This window comes from Lissotriton helveticus, chromosome 5_1 (assembly GCF_964261635.1).
Source record: "Lissotriton helveticus chromosome 5_1, aLisHel1.1, whole genome shotgun sequence".
In the NCBI taxonomy this organism is placed as follows: domain Eukaryota; kingdom Metazoa; phylum Chordata; class Amphibia; order Caudata; family Salamandridae; genus Lissotriton; species Lissotriton helveticus.
Window position 1 is genome coordinate 31,626,002 of NC_136065.1, and position 12,474 is coordinate 31,638,475.

A 12,474-nucleotide genomic window follows, 5' to 3' on the forward strand; every position below is an offset into this window, starting at 1 on the left:
CTCAATAATATTGTATTCATCCCGATTATACCATGTAAAATTAAAAATGTTTATACTATATAATCGAAATCCTTTTAGGTATATGATTATGTTTCTTATTACAGACAACTTGCAAATATAGAAGTTTTTAAATATGTTTTTTTTTTATAAAAAAAATTCTTAGCATGTTTTGTAGGATTTAATAAAAAATTTTAATAACAAAAAAAACATCTTTCATTTTTATAATTTTTTAGAATATTGGAGATGTATGTGGGACAGTCGGAGCATGTCAATGGATAACATTTTCCCCATTGTATTTACCTAAATAACTATATTTCTGCTTTGCTTTCTCTAACTAAATAACTAAATATAAGTATATAAATATATATATAGACATTCATGTATATCTCTCTCTATATATATATATGGATCCCCGTCCTCACCTATACATAAACCAAGCTGCTGTTCGCGTGCTACTCAAAGGTGGACACCTTCGAGCTTTGATTTATACGCGGCCGTCCAGCCGCGGAGTATGCACCACCCCGGTACCCTGGGGGTCACGAAAGTGAAGCAGCAGTCGTACTTGGAATCGAGGACGGGCCCACTTGTGGAGTCCATACAGGACTTGATTGTGTGCTTCCCGGACCACACTTCCCAGAATGCACAGTCTCATTTGAGCCTCCCATCAGTGGGTGTGTTGCATATAAAATGGAGAAGTGGATCGGTGGTTGCGCACACCGCTTCCGTTAAAGCCCCTGAAGAGAAGCATATGGAGCTTCGAAACGCGTCGGGCAGATCCCGTACGGAGCGGCGTCTACGAGTGGATCCCCGTCCTCACCTATACATAAACCAAGCTGCTGTTCGCGTGCTACTCAAAGGTGGACACCTTCGAGCTTTGATATATATATATATATATATACATATATAGGTACATTTATATGAAGCCAAATTTGCTTTATTCGAGGTAAAAACTCATAAAAGCATAATACATTTAAAAACCATTTTGGTCCATAATAAAATGGATTTACAGAAAAAAGAAAGTCATTTACACAAAAAAGTTTTAAAAGAATAAAGCGTCATGGCTTCACAAATATTAAAATCAGTAATAAAAACATACAGTGTTATAATTATAAAACCAGTAAATACCTAGAGTAGGTGGTCAAAGCATTCCACTTGGCTAGGGGGGAAGATGCCTAGCTTGATCTCAGCAGACCTACATTTACAATAGGAATTTCTTTCTGATGGACCATGACCACCCCAAGAATTTGGCAACCGCCACAGAAATAACAGGCAAAGTGCTGGTGCAGATTATTCTTAAAGCCACCTTGCTCTCTCTCGTACCAAGCTGTTTGCACATCGCCCTTAGACAAACGCATCGAGGGATTGAATAGGCCCCACAAACAAAAAGAAGATGGGCAATAGACTCGATTTCACTATTACAAGCTGAGCAAACATTGGAATTAGCTTCTGCCCATCTTCCCGTCAGCTATCTAATTGGGAGCGACCCCACTCTAAGCTGGAAATAAAGTTTCCTGTCCTAAGGCTTAGTTATTATGTCCCAATAGGGCTCCAGGGACAGGGAAACTTTTAATTCCAAGAAACGGCCTTCCATGGAGGAGGGGTCTGCATCATTCCAATTCCGGTGGGCTACCATTTCCCAGTACTTTGCTTTTAGAATGTCTTTTGACGGGAACTGGGCTAGCTCTGGGTTCTCCCACAACCCCTTCATGTCCATTTTCTCCAGTGTTCTGGACAATTCCTTTAGCCAGCCTATCATATGGAATTTATCAGTTTTAACTACATCCAAAAAAACCCGCGCATAATGAGAAAGTTCAGGAGTGACCCAAATACGACGCCAATATAAAATTGGTCGTAGTCTAACCATGTCTGATATGGCTTTCCTACCTAGTTCATAGCGCAATGGCTTCATGGGTGTGCTTTTAGGGAGGCCAGTAAGATTACGCAGGAATTTGTTTTCAGCAAGTGTTAACGGGGCTAAATTGTCATAATCCCAAAGCTCGGCACCGTAAAGTGCCGAGCTGAGTGCTTTAGCCTCGTACACTTGAAGTGCTGGCAGGATCGGTTTAGTCAAAGATTTTTTATGCTCAGCACTTATAACACCTGCATTTTGACGGAGTTTGAGGGCCGCCATTTCTGTGTGCTTCCCCCACTTTACGCCCTTTGCTATGTGGATACCCAGGTAGACGAAGTCTGAGACCATTTCCACCTTTTCGCCATCCATATAAAAATTCCCTTTGAAGCTGGCATGTGGGTTAAATACCATAAGCTTTGTTTTGGTTACGTTGACTTCTAGCCCACGATCAACACAAAAGCCCTCAAAAATCCTCAGGGCATGCTGTAGTCCACTAGGGGTTTTGGACATAATGAGCGTGTCGTCTGCAAATAATAGAATTGGCGTTTTCACTCCATCCAAAGTGGGAGCATCTACGGCTCCAGACAACATAAGCTCCACTACACCGTTAATATATAATGAGAAGAGCGTGGGGGCCATGGCACAGCCTTGGCGTACCACCCGCTGTACCGGAAACTCAGCGGTGACTTGCCCATGCCTCCCCCACTGAATTTTTGCAGTTTGACTCATGCAGTCTCATCGCAAATGACAGAATTTCCAGCGGCATACCCATCTCGGCTAACACTTTCCACAGCTGTGACCGAGGAACTATGTCGTAGGCTGCTCGAAGGTCGATAAAAGCAGCATAGAGGCTACCCTTCCCTAGCTGCACTGTCTTCCAGTGGAGTAGCGTGAACCTGAATATTTGTTATATGGTGCTAGTAAGCTTACGAAAGCCTGCTTGGTAGGATGACAAAACATTGTTTTCTTCTGCCCAAATCATAATTTTTGCTAGGGTCATTTTACCTATCACCTTTTGTACCGTATCTATTAGGATAATAGGCCTGTAATTCACAGGGAGTGTTTTGTCTCCTTTCTTATACACAGGGATTATTACAGCCCCTTGCCAAGACTTTGGTACTGGTGCCCCAAGCACCTCCTCATTGGCCAGCTCCAATATGTACCTGCCCCATCGCGTTTTATCATACAGAAAAACATCAGCAGGAACCCCATCAGGTCCGGGAGCCTTCCCCCTTGGGACTGAATCCAGAGCTACTGCTACATCTGTGTTATTGAAAGGAGGGACTAAAAATATAGCAGTGTCTACAATTTCCCTAGTCTTATCCTCAGGGCGGCATGAATATTGGGGTCCAAAGTATTCTAACCAACTGCTCTGCGAAACATGATTAGTCGGTGGTTTGGGGAGACCTCCTTTCCCCCATTTAACGATACTCCAAAATAATCTGGAGTCCTTGGCAATGCTGGCAGCTTTGAGGTCTTGCCAGCGCTGGTCGTCCCATTGCTTCTTGGCCATATGTATGCTGGCCTTGTACTTCTGTCTTGCTTCCCTAATGACCATTGGGTCTCTATTTTTAATTGCTGTTCCCAGAGAAGATCTTGCCATCCTACAAGCCTCGTTATACCACCCTGTTATTTTTGGGCGATTATTCTTGCCTTAAGAATGGGGGACTACCTTATAAAAATGTCCCTTTCTAGATAAAAAAAAAGTCACAGTGCAGATCAATATTTTTTCCAGTTCATTTCCACTCTCAGTTCCTATCCTCAATATGGTTTCCATAGCAGAAGTAGTTTTATCCAGGTCTTCACTAATGCTCTTTAGCACCTCGCTCTTCGTCATAATTTGGGGCCACTTAACCCGCCTCATGTCATTCGTTGGAACGATCTCTGCTAGAACCTCTTCGGCGATTCCTTGTCCCTCCAGGTACCCCCCCCCCTTATGAGGTGAGTAATACACAAGGGGTTGTGATCACTCTCCTGTCTACTAACCACCTTCATGTCGCTCATCAGGTGCCAAATTGGCAGGTTGCAGATAGCATAATCAATCCTGCTTTGCGAGCGGCCGTTGTCGAAGGTGTTCTTACCCTGGCCGTTCTTCCATTCAGTGCTCTGAGCCCCCTTTCGCTACATATAGCGTTCATCTGGATTATGCTTTATGTCCATCTGCCTACCGGTTTTAAGTCCAGTTTGGGGATCCCCCACTCGGAATCCACATCTTCCCCAGAGTACCTGTCACCTACTGAGAGGAGTTCAAAGGTCATATTCAAGTCCCCTGCAATTAGTATGTTGCTCTCACTTGGTTGAGCGCCAATCAGATGGTCTAGGGCTGCCAAAACCTGGGATTTCCCACCACCCGACCCTCTTACGTACAAATTGTAGATGTCTAATGTATACCCCAAAGCCATGTTTAGCCTGATCAACTGGATGTCATTATTCACAGTAGGGAGCTCTATTACTCTATCAAAGAGTGCCTGTCGGGCCCAGATGGTTAAACCCCCTTTCGGCCGGCCCTTGGGGCCCTTTAGCGCTGGCACGAATAAGGTAAAAAAAAAAAAAAAAAAAAGGAGCAAGGGCTCGCAGGCCCACGTGTCTTGAAAAATGCAAACATCGAAACCATTTATAAAGGAAACCCATTCGGGTGAATGCATTCTAGAGCCCAATACCGCTATATTCCAGGATACTATTTTGCCCCCAGCCCTACTAGATTCGCACCACAGCGCTGGGGGGGCTAGAGTCTGGACACTTGGGCCATGTACACTTAGGGAATTCTGACCTCCGGCTGCCCCTGGGCTAGAGACACCATGTCCCATCCCTCCAACATCACTGGGTACTTCAATCTTTGCTGCAGTAGATCCTGACAAACCCACATAATCAGTCTCTTTTACTATAATTCAATTTGCTTGGTGCTCCCTATCTCTGTGCCCCTGGTGTTCTTTGGTCATTTCGTCCGTCCCCCTTTTGGGTAGTCAATAATGGAATTGAGCCTAGATCTATTAGACCCATGCCTATTATCCTTGACTAAGGGAGGCAAGAATGGAAAAGGGAGCATCTTTCTCAGCTGTATACTCGAATGTATAGGGGGGGCTTGATCTGAATTCTAGCATGAACAGATTCTCAGCTAGGTTATCGGAAGACAAGGCCCCAGGATGGCTGAATCTCCTAGCTTTGACTAGGTCGTCCCTAATAACCGATCGACACCCTCTGACATTCCGCAGCCAGTGAATGGCCTTGTTAGTCAGGGAGTCTACCCCTTCCCTTGGGCAATCAGGTCTCTCTTTGCCTTGCCCCCCATTGGAGCCCCTCTGTGTCCTCTGGACGCTGGCGCTAGGCTTATTTACTGCCTTGGTTTGGATCGTGGAGTGGTCTGCCCTATTGTTGGTAGGAATAGGGGTATTACATATACTTGTCACTTCCCCCTCTGCATAATCAGCCCTATGCATTTTGCTACTTGTGGGAACGCTTTTCCCTACTAATGGGAGGGAACCTTGAGAAAGTTTAGTTGGATAGGCAGTAGCTGTCTTATGAGAAACCCCGGGTTGAAACCTAGGGTCACCTAGATTGTTTTTTGTAGTTACAGCTAAATTAATTATTTCATGCCCTCAATCTCGTCCCTAAGTAGTGAGACTAGATTAACTAAATCACTAATAGTTCCTAGGCTGTCTCTTGGGGTTATGTGGCCACAAGCATCATTTATGACTACTATAGGGGAGGTGTTCTTTCCACTACTAGGGGTATCTTTTTCTATCTCCTGTTGAATCTCTGCCAGTACCGTGAACCTGTTTGAGCATTGAGTTGGAATAATATCGATCACAGGTAAAACCTGGAAATTTTCCTCGCTTTCACCAGTAGGGATAACCTTTACCCTTTCCCCCTTTGTGTAACCTTTTTACCCTTGTTGTTTCAGAGCAGTCATACTCGATTTAGCACTGGCTCTGAACATTTCAGGGATAGTAATAGTAGGGCCTTCAACCTCTGATGGATTAGGCTTTGGACACCCTGAATCCTTAGCCGGCTCTACGACCTCTAGGAATCCTAAATCAGAAGATAGGATTTCCTGGCAATCATCAATAATATTGTCCATAATGCAGTTCATTGCAGCATGCTTAGGTGTTCCCTTTACTTTCTTCTTTTTGCTCCGTTTCTGACGTTTGGCTGCCTCTATAGCACCCCCCCTCCTTCCATGGATTTCCCCTTAGCCATCCTCAGTCACAGTGGAGTATAAATCCCACACCCCTGGACGGATATAGGTTACAGTACGCTCTATACCTTTTGCGTACCTATGACTTGCCCAGTTACCTTGAGGAAGAAGGCTCGTAGAGGGCGTTAGAGGTGTGGCCCGGCCCGTCCTCTGTCGTCCCCGGACGGCCCGCCCTTTGTCCGGGCTTCGTCCTGCGCTGCGGAAAACGGATACTGATGTAAATGACGGTGGGCGTGCCTCCGCACAGGTGGGATCACACACGGGCTCCTGGACAATGGAGTCCCGTGCGGCGTGCAGGATGAGCCCTCCTCAGCAGTTTGGCAGGCACTGGATACTGGATGCAGAGCCCCTCCGGGGGCGGAGGCAGTTTAAGTGCTGCTGATACTTTCCACACGAAGCTACTAGATATTTAGAAGGATTTGTGTGTGTTTTAATTTTTGGAAGAAATGATAATTTTTTGAAATCTAAAAAAACATTTTGCAATTGGCTGTGTTACTACAATTGTGTTATCATTTGACTTATTTAAATGTTACTGTTGCTAATTTTCATTTTACAACATTTTTGAATACTTTTGGTAAAAACATAAAATTTGACTTCAAACATTCCTTAATGTATATCACTAGTATATCATTATTAAGTTTAACATATTCTTTCATAATATTGCAAAATGACGATATTTTGCGGTTTAACATTTCTTATGTAAACTCTACCTTACAAAGCTGTCTCGCTGACACCCAAAAGTAGTCAATGTGGAAATGTGTGCCATGGATCCATAAGGTCAAAGTGTACTCATTGGTCCCATTTAGGATGCCGGGCGGGCTTTGCCCGCCCCACACCCTTACGGAAGACGGGACAGCCCGCCTTAAGGGTGGGTGTCCCGAAGTCTGCATTAGGATGCGCCCACCACAGTGGCGGGCGCATCCCCCATTTTTAACATTGTGGTGAGCGGTGCTCACTTCACCGCCCGCCACAATGTTAAAACTGAGTGCACGCATTTGCATAAACAAAGTGGCATGCACCGCGCGGTGCCTGTAGCTTTGTTTAGGCAAATGCTGGGGGGTACCACAGGTACCCCGTGTGCACACCCCACCCCTCACTCACTCACTCTGGTGGCCTACAGGCGGCCCCCCCGAGTGAACACCACATGCCTTTCCGTGCCGGCAACGCCGCCACGGAAAGGCATCAATTTTTGCACATTGCAATAAGGCAAGGCGACCGGGGCAGAAAAGCGGCGGACGGTTTTTCCATCCGCCGCAGTCCCCCCCCAACCCCGCCATACTAATATGGCGAGGGTGGATTTGGGAATGGCTGTTGAAAGGATTACCTCCACCAGACCAGCGGCGGCTACCGCCAGCTTGGCGGAGGCAATACGCCCGACATCGTAATGGGCCCCAAAGTTTTTCGTATGCGATCCATACAGATCTGCAGATACATTTTACAACTCATCCATTCAGATTTTGTATTCTGACATCCTTACTTACTTGGTATGTCCCCCACCTAAAAATGTTTTTTGACACTTCATGGGCTCTGTTAAGTCCACTCTACATGTTGTCATTTTGTCAAAAGTGAGATTTACCCACTATAGGCATTTGTGGTGTTGTTGTTGCAAACACAGGCTCCCATCATACTGAATGACATTCCTCCTGAACATTTTTTGGAAGCATAGTATTCAGGCAGATTCAACTGTCGAACTCTAGTTTGTAAAATACCAAATAAAATATGTTTTGGGCCGCAATATTGCTGAATGATATTTTAATGATCTCATTGTTGTTTTGGCTAATAGGTCTTTAGAGAAAAAAAAATTAAAATACATTTTGATTTAAAGATGTCAAAATACTTAGGGTGGCGGGCGGACAAAGTCTGCCCGCCATTCTAATGAGGCCCTATCGGTATGCTGGACCGCCCGCCCTAAGGGCGGGGGGTTCCGTTGGGGGAATTAGGATATGCCCGCCACAGTGGCGGGCACATCCTTCATTGTTAGAATTGTGGCGGGCGGTGCACTCTGCACCGCCCGCCACAATGCTAAAAATGCTTTCTCACATTTGCATATACAAGCGGCAGGCACCGCGCGGTGCCTGCTGCTTTGTACATGCAAATAAAGGGGGGTACCTTAGGTACCCCCCTGTGCACCCCCACTTCTGCCTTCACCAGGGAGGCCCGCAGGGGCCCCCCAAAGCAAAGACCGCCTGCCTTTCCGTGGTGGCATCGCCGCCGCGGAAAGGCACCTATTCACACAAATCCAAATATGGCTGGCGGTGTCTGATAGACACCGCCACCATATGAACCCTTTTCCACCCCGGACGCAAGGCGACCGGGGCGGAAAAGTGGCGGGCGGTGTTTGCCTCCGCTGCGGTCCCCCCCACCATCGTAACGTGTCGGGGGGAAAAGGGGTGTCGGGCGGGCATTTCTGTCGGGCGGATCGCCACCATGGCGTTGGCGATCCGCCCGACATCGTAATGGACCCCTTAGTGTCCATTTTTTAAAATTTCTTTTATTATTTATGGAACATAGATATAAATAATACATTTTTGATATTCTAATTTAGACATTGCAAACAACTTAAATTGAACAATTAGTGTTTTTTTCAAATGTTTAACAAAACATGTTTAAAAAAACTCACTTTCCATCAGGCTTACCATGTCAGAAAGACTATGGGAAACCAAGCATCCTAATCCTAAAGGTGGAAACACCTTCCTATGGGACTACAGGCCGGTCTCTGAATGGCTTATGGGCTCCTGGAGCCAGTCGCAATCCAGCTGTAATGACAGGCCAGTTCAATTCTGACCGGCTGTATGGTAATCAGCTGGTCAGAAATGAAATGGGCTACCTCAGTTGTAAAGCCTCTGACCTAAGGTCGGAGGGTTTACAATAGAGATTGTCATAGGCCCCTTGGTCTCTAAATACATTTTATTTTAGCATTAAATTTCAATAATGTTTAATAGCACTTCTAGATTCACCTTTAGTGACAGGATATAGGGGTAATGGGCGGGGTATTATATTAATACCCAGTTAATACTTAATTTTTACCTACTAACTGAAATGTATTTTAGAGGGAAAAATGAATACAACAGTGAAATTTCAAGACATTTAATTTTTAAAACCACAATAATTATGAATAAATATTAATTACAGCGATACACTTTATTTTAGAGTCAGTAACAGGAAACAAAAAAAAACACTTTTTAATTTTTTTATTTGCAATTACTTGACAAATTGGCAGTTTGCAAAAATAGATATTTGTACAAGCCTTTATTACAATAAATAATATATATATTGTTTTAAATGGTAGTAGTTTCCCATGCGTTTAAATGGTGATAATGGTCCTTTTTTCCGTTGGTACGCAAAGTCAGACTCTCGCTCAGTGACGACTGGGAAACTGACCTTGTTGTTGCATATACAGATTGATACACCCAAGACAGTATAACGGAAAACCACAAATCACTTTTCAAATGTTTACTGTAAACTTTCCACTTATGGAAACAAAGGGGGCTACAATTGGTAGATAAATATGAAATAAAACTTTTACTTATGAAACCAGAACAACGAGCAACGCAGATATTTATATTATTGTAAACACATTAAGATTCTACCTCCTACATATCACGATTTCGTATTCGGTACTCTGAGAGCATAATGGGGTTATACCTCTGCATTTAATACTCAAAAGATTATTAATAACTACATTGGAACCCTTACAGCTTTAGTAAGGTTGCCTCTTCTGTTTGACAGCATTGTAAAGGTATCCATCTGAAGAATTAAACACATAGTACCTATTGGAAAAGGAAACGCATCAAACAAAAATTAATAAGTTAGTCAGTTTGCATATTATTCAGACCAAAACTTTTAACTTTGCTAACTTAAGGGCATAATTACGAGTATGGAGGTGGGAGGGGTGAGGGGGTTCCGCTGTACTGCAGATTACAACTAACAAAGTTTTATCTGTGCCAGTGGAACACCAGCTGCACAAGGGAACAGTGGTACCCTGTCAGTGGTGCAGGAGCCCCACAATATACTGAGCAGGGACTGGCAAAGTCCCGAGCAGCATACTTGGAGTTCTTCCACCACCAGCAATTTCATGGCAGAGACCCACCATGAATAAGCTGGCGCTGCAAGAACTACAGGGCCCCCATGCCCTGGGAATACATTCAGGGGGCACAACATGCCCCCCCCCCCCCCCGAATATATTTCCCCCAGTTAAAGCACAGCATGGAAGTCACAGTCCATGCCATGCTGGAACTTTTTGCCAGTTCCCACTGCAGTGCACCACCATGGGAATGGCCAAAGAACTGCCAACCATATTACAAGCTGCACATTTCCAACTCGTAATACAGTCGGCGGTGCTTGCGCAGCAAAGGCTGCATTGTGCCGTTGTTGCAGCGCTAAAGTCGTAATCAGGCCCTTAGTCATGTTTAGGAGGTTTTTATAAAATGCTTGTATGAAAGTGCCCCTTTTGTACATAGTTAGCCCCATGATTTGCCTGATAGCTGATGCAACTTTGAAGAGCACTGGGTTCCTGCTAACCAGGTTGCCAGTATTATTTCACAAAAATTATGTAAATGCCTAATTGTTCCACAATTGGCAAGGCCCTTTGCACCGCTGTAAGTCCCTAGTAAGGGGTACCTTTTGGTATGTAGGGCATGGGTCCTGAGGAGGGCCCCTTAGAGATGCAGCATGTATTGTCCTGCTATAAGGTTACTAGGTCTCTGAATGTACGCATTAAATTACTTGCTAAACTCACGCATGTGCACAGCACAGCAGTCAGCATTCCAGTCCACTGTACAGAACGGCTCTCCATAGCGGCTGCTGGTACTGCATACTGAATTACATGCCTAGATGCGCTTGTGTACCGGATAGTAGTTAGCATTCTAGTCACTGGCTGCTTTCCAGGGTTTCTGGACTAGACTGTCAATACAAACCACTTCCAGGTTACTTGACCAGCACGTCACACTCGAACTAAAGAGACACTTTGGCGGGAACTTATGCCCGACTGAGTTTCTCATCAAGTACGCTTTTCCTCCCTTCTCCGCCCCTGTCCCCGCAAAGCCCAGATATGTATTGCATGGATACCTTTTTTCAACATTTTTTTTTGCCATTTATTTTAATATACATCCATAATAATATAGTTCAGCAATTAGAGATAGATCACAATACAGCACTTCTTTGGCATATATAAAATTGTCCTGTACTAACTTTAGTTACAATTCGAAGAATACCATAGAGAAGGTTATCCATAAAAGTACTTACACATAAAATCAGTCTCATACGTTCAAGTCTTATTTCACCTGTAAGTTTTAGGAAAAGGTTATTTTGGTAAATGTATACAGTCACATATTATTTGTCAGTCTGTAAATATCAGACAGTTAATAAAAGAAAGCAATACAACTGGTGAATCATACTATGTAATTATCTAACAGCAGTGGAGCTAAGGGTTTTGAATTTGCTAATACGTTAAGCAGGCTGTGTGGGGCGTGTGCATGAGATACGTGGGGCCGGGTGGGCGCTAGACAACCAGTGGGTCATTATACACACATCTGGCCGTAGGTTCGCAGTGTCCCCAAGTTTTATGTTTGAGCTGGGCAGTTTGTGCATTCCCTATCTGGCCATTGTCGTGTGGTACATCAGGGTCTGTTTGCAGTAGCGTTTTTATGAAGGTCAACTCAGTGTTTTTATTTAGGCGTCATATCTTTTGTCATCTTCGCCGCTTGTTTTTGTTCCCCCTTCACTCGCCCCCTCGGTCGCTCCTGTCTCGGTCTGTGTTTTCACATGCCTCCAGTATATGTTACTGGAGGTCAGCAAGGGTGCATTGCCTCAATCCAAGCGCCAAGGAGGGGATTTGAGGTGTAGGGTTCAAAAGTGGGGAAAGGTGGAGGTTGATAGCGGGAGTTGGTGAGTCAGAGGCGAAGGGAGAGTTGTCTTTGTTGGAGTTGCAAGAAGGAAGGGAATTGAGGACAAATTTAGGGGGAGCTCGGTACAGATCAGGGCGGTATGGTAGAAGGAGAGGGGAGGATTGTGTGGAGTCCTGGGAATGTAGGAGGTTAGAGAGGAAAAGAGGGGTGGTGGTTGAGGAGGTCCTGTCGTCGAGAGGAGGTGGCTGTAGGGGAACGGGCATCTGGCAGAGTGAGGGGGGTTGGGAGAAAGAGAAATTGAAGAAAGGAAGTGGTTCTGCTGTGCCCGAGGGAGGGAAATGGAAGGGGTACCAAGGGGGTAGCACAGCATAGTTGGAGGAGAGGGTGGAAGGAGAGAGATGCAATGGGTTGGAGGACAAATCAGGGAGAAAAACGAGGGGAGGAGGGGGTAGAGGAGAGGGGTGATGGAGGAATAAGGGGGAGCGTAGTGAGGGTTAACCTCGGGAGAGGGTTGGAGGAGAGGTGGACTCAAAAGGGGGGTGGCATGTAGGAATATGGGTGAGGAAGATATAGGGGAACCG

At 45.0% G+C, this 12,474-nt stretch overlaps 1 long non-coding RNA gene across 1 annotated transcript in view; it reads right to left on the reverse strand.

Annotated features, from left to right (window-relative positions):
* Positions 1–9,229: 9,229 nt before the first annotated feature.
* LOC144754104 (uncharacterized) overlaps positions 9,230–12,474 on the reverse strand; it is a 60,446-nt gene continuing 57,201 nt past the window's right edge. Inside the window, exons 3-4 of the long non-coding RNA XR_013594663.1 lie at positions 11,292–11,329; positions 9,230–9,817 (exon numbers count right to left, since the gene is read on the reverse strand). This is a non-coding gene — a long non-coding RNA (uncharacterized LOC144754104). The remainder of the gene's footprint in view (positions 9,818–11,291; positions 11,330–12,474) is intronic.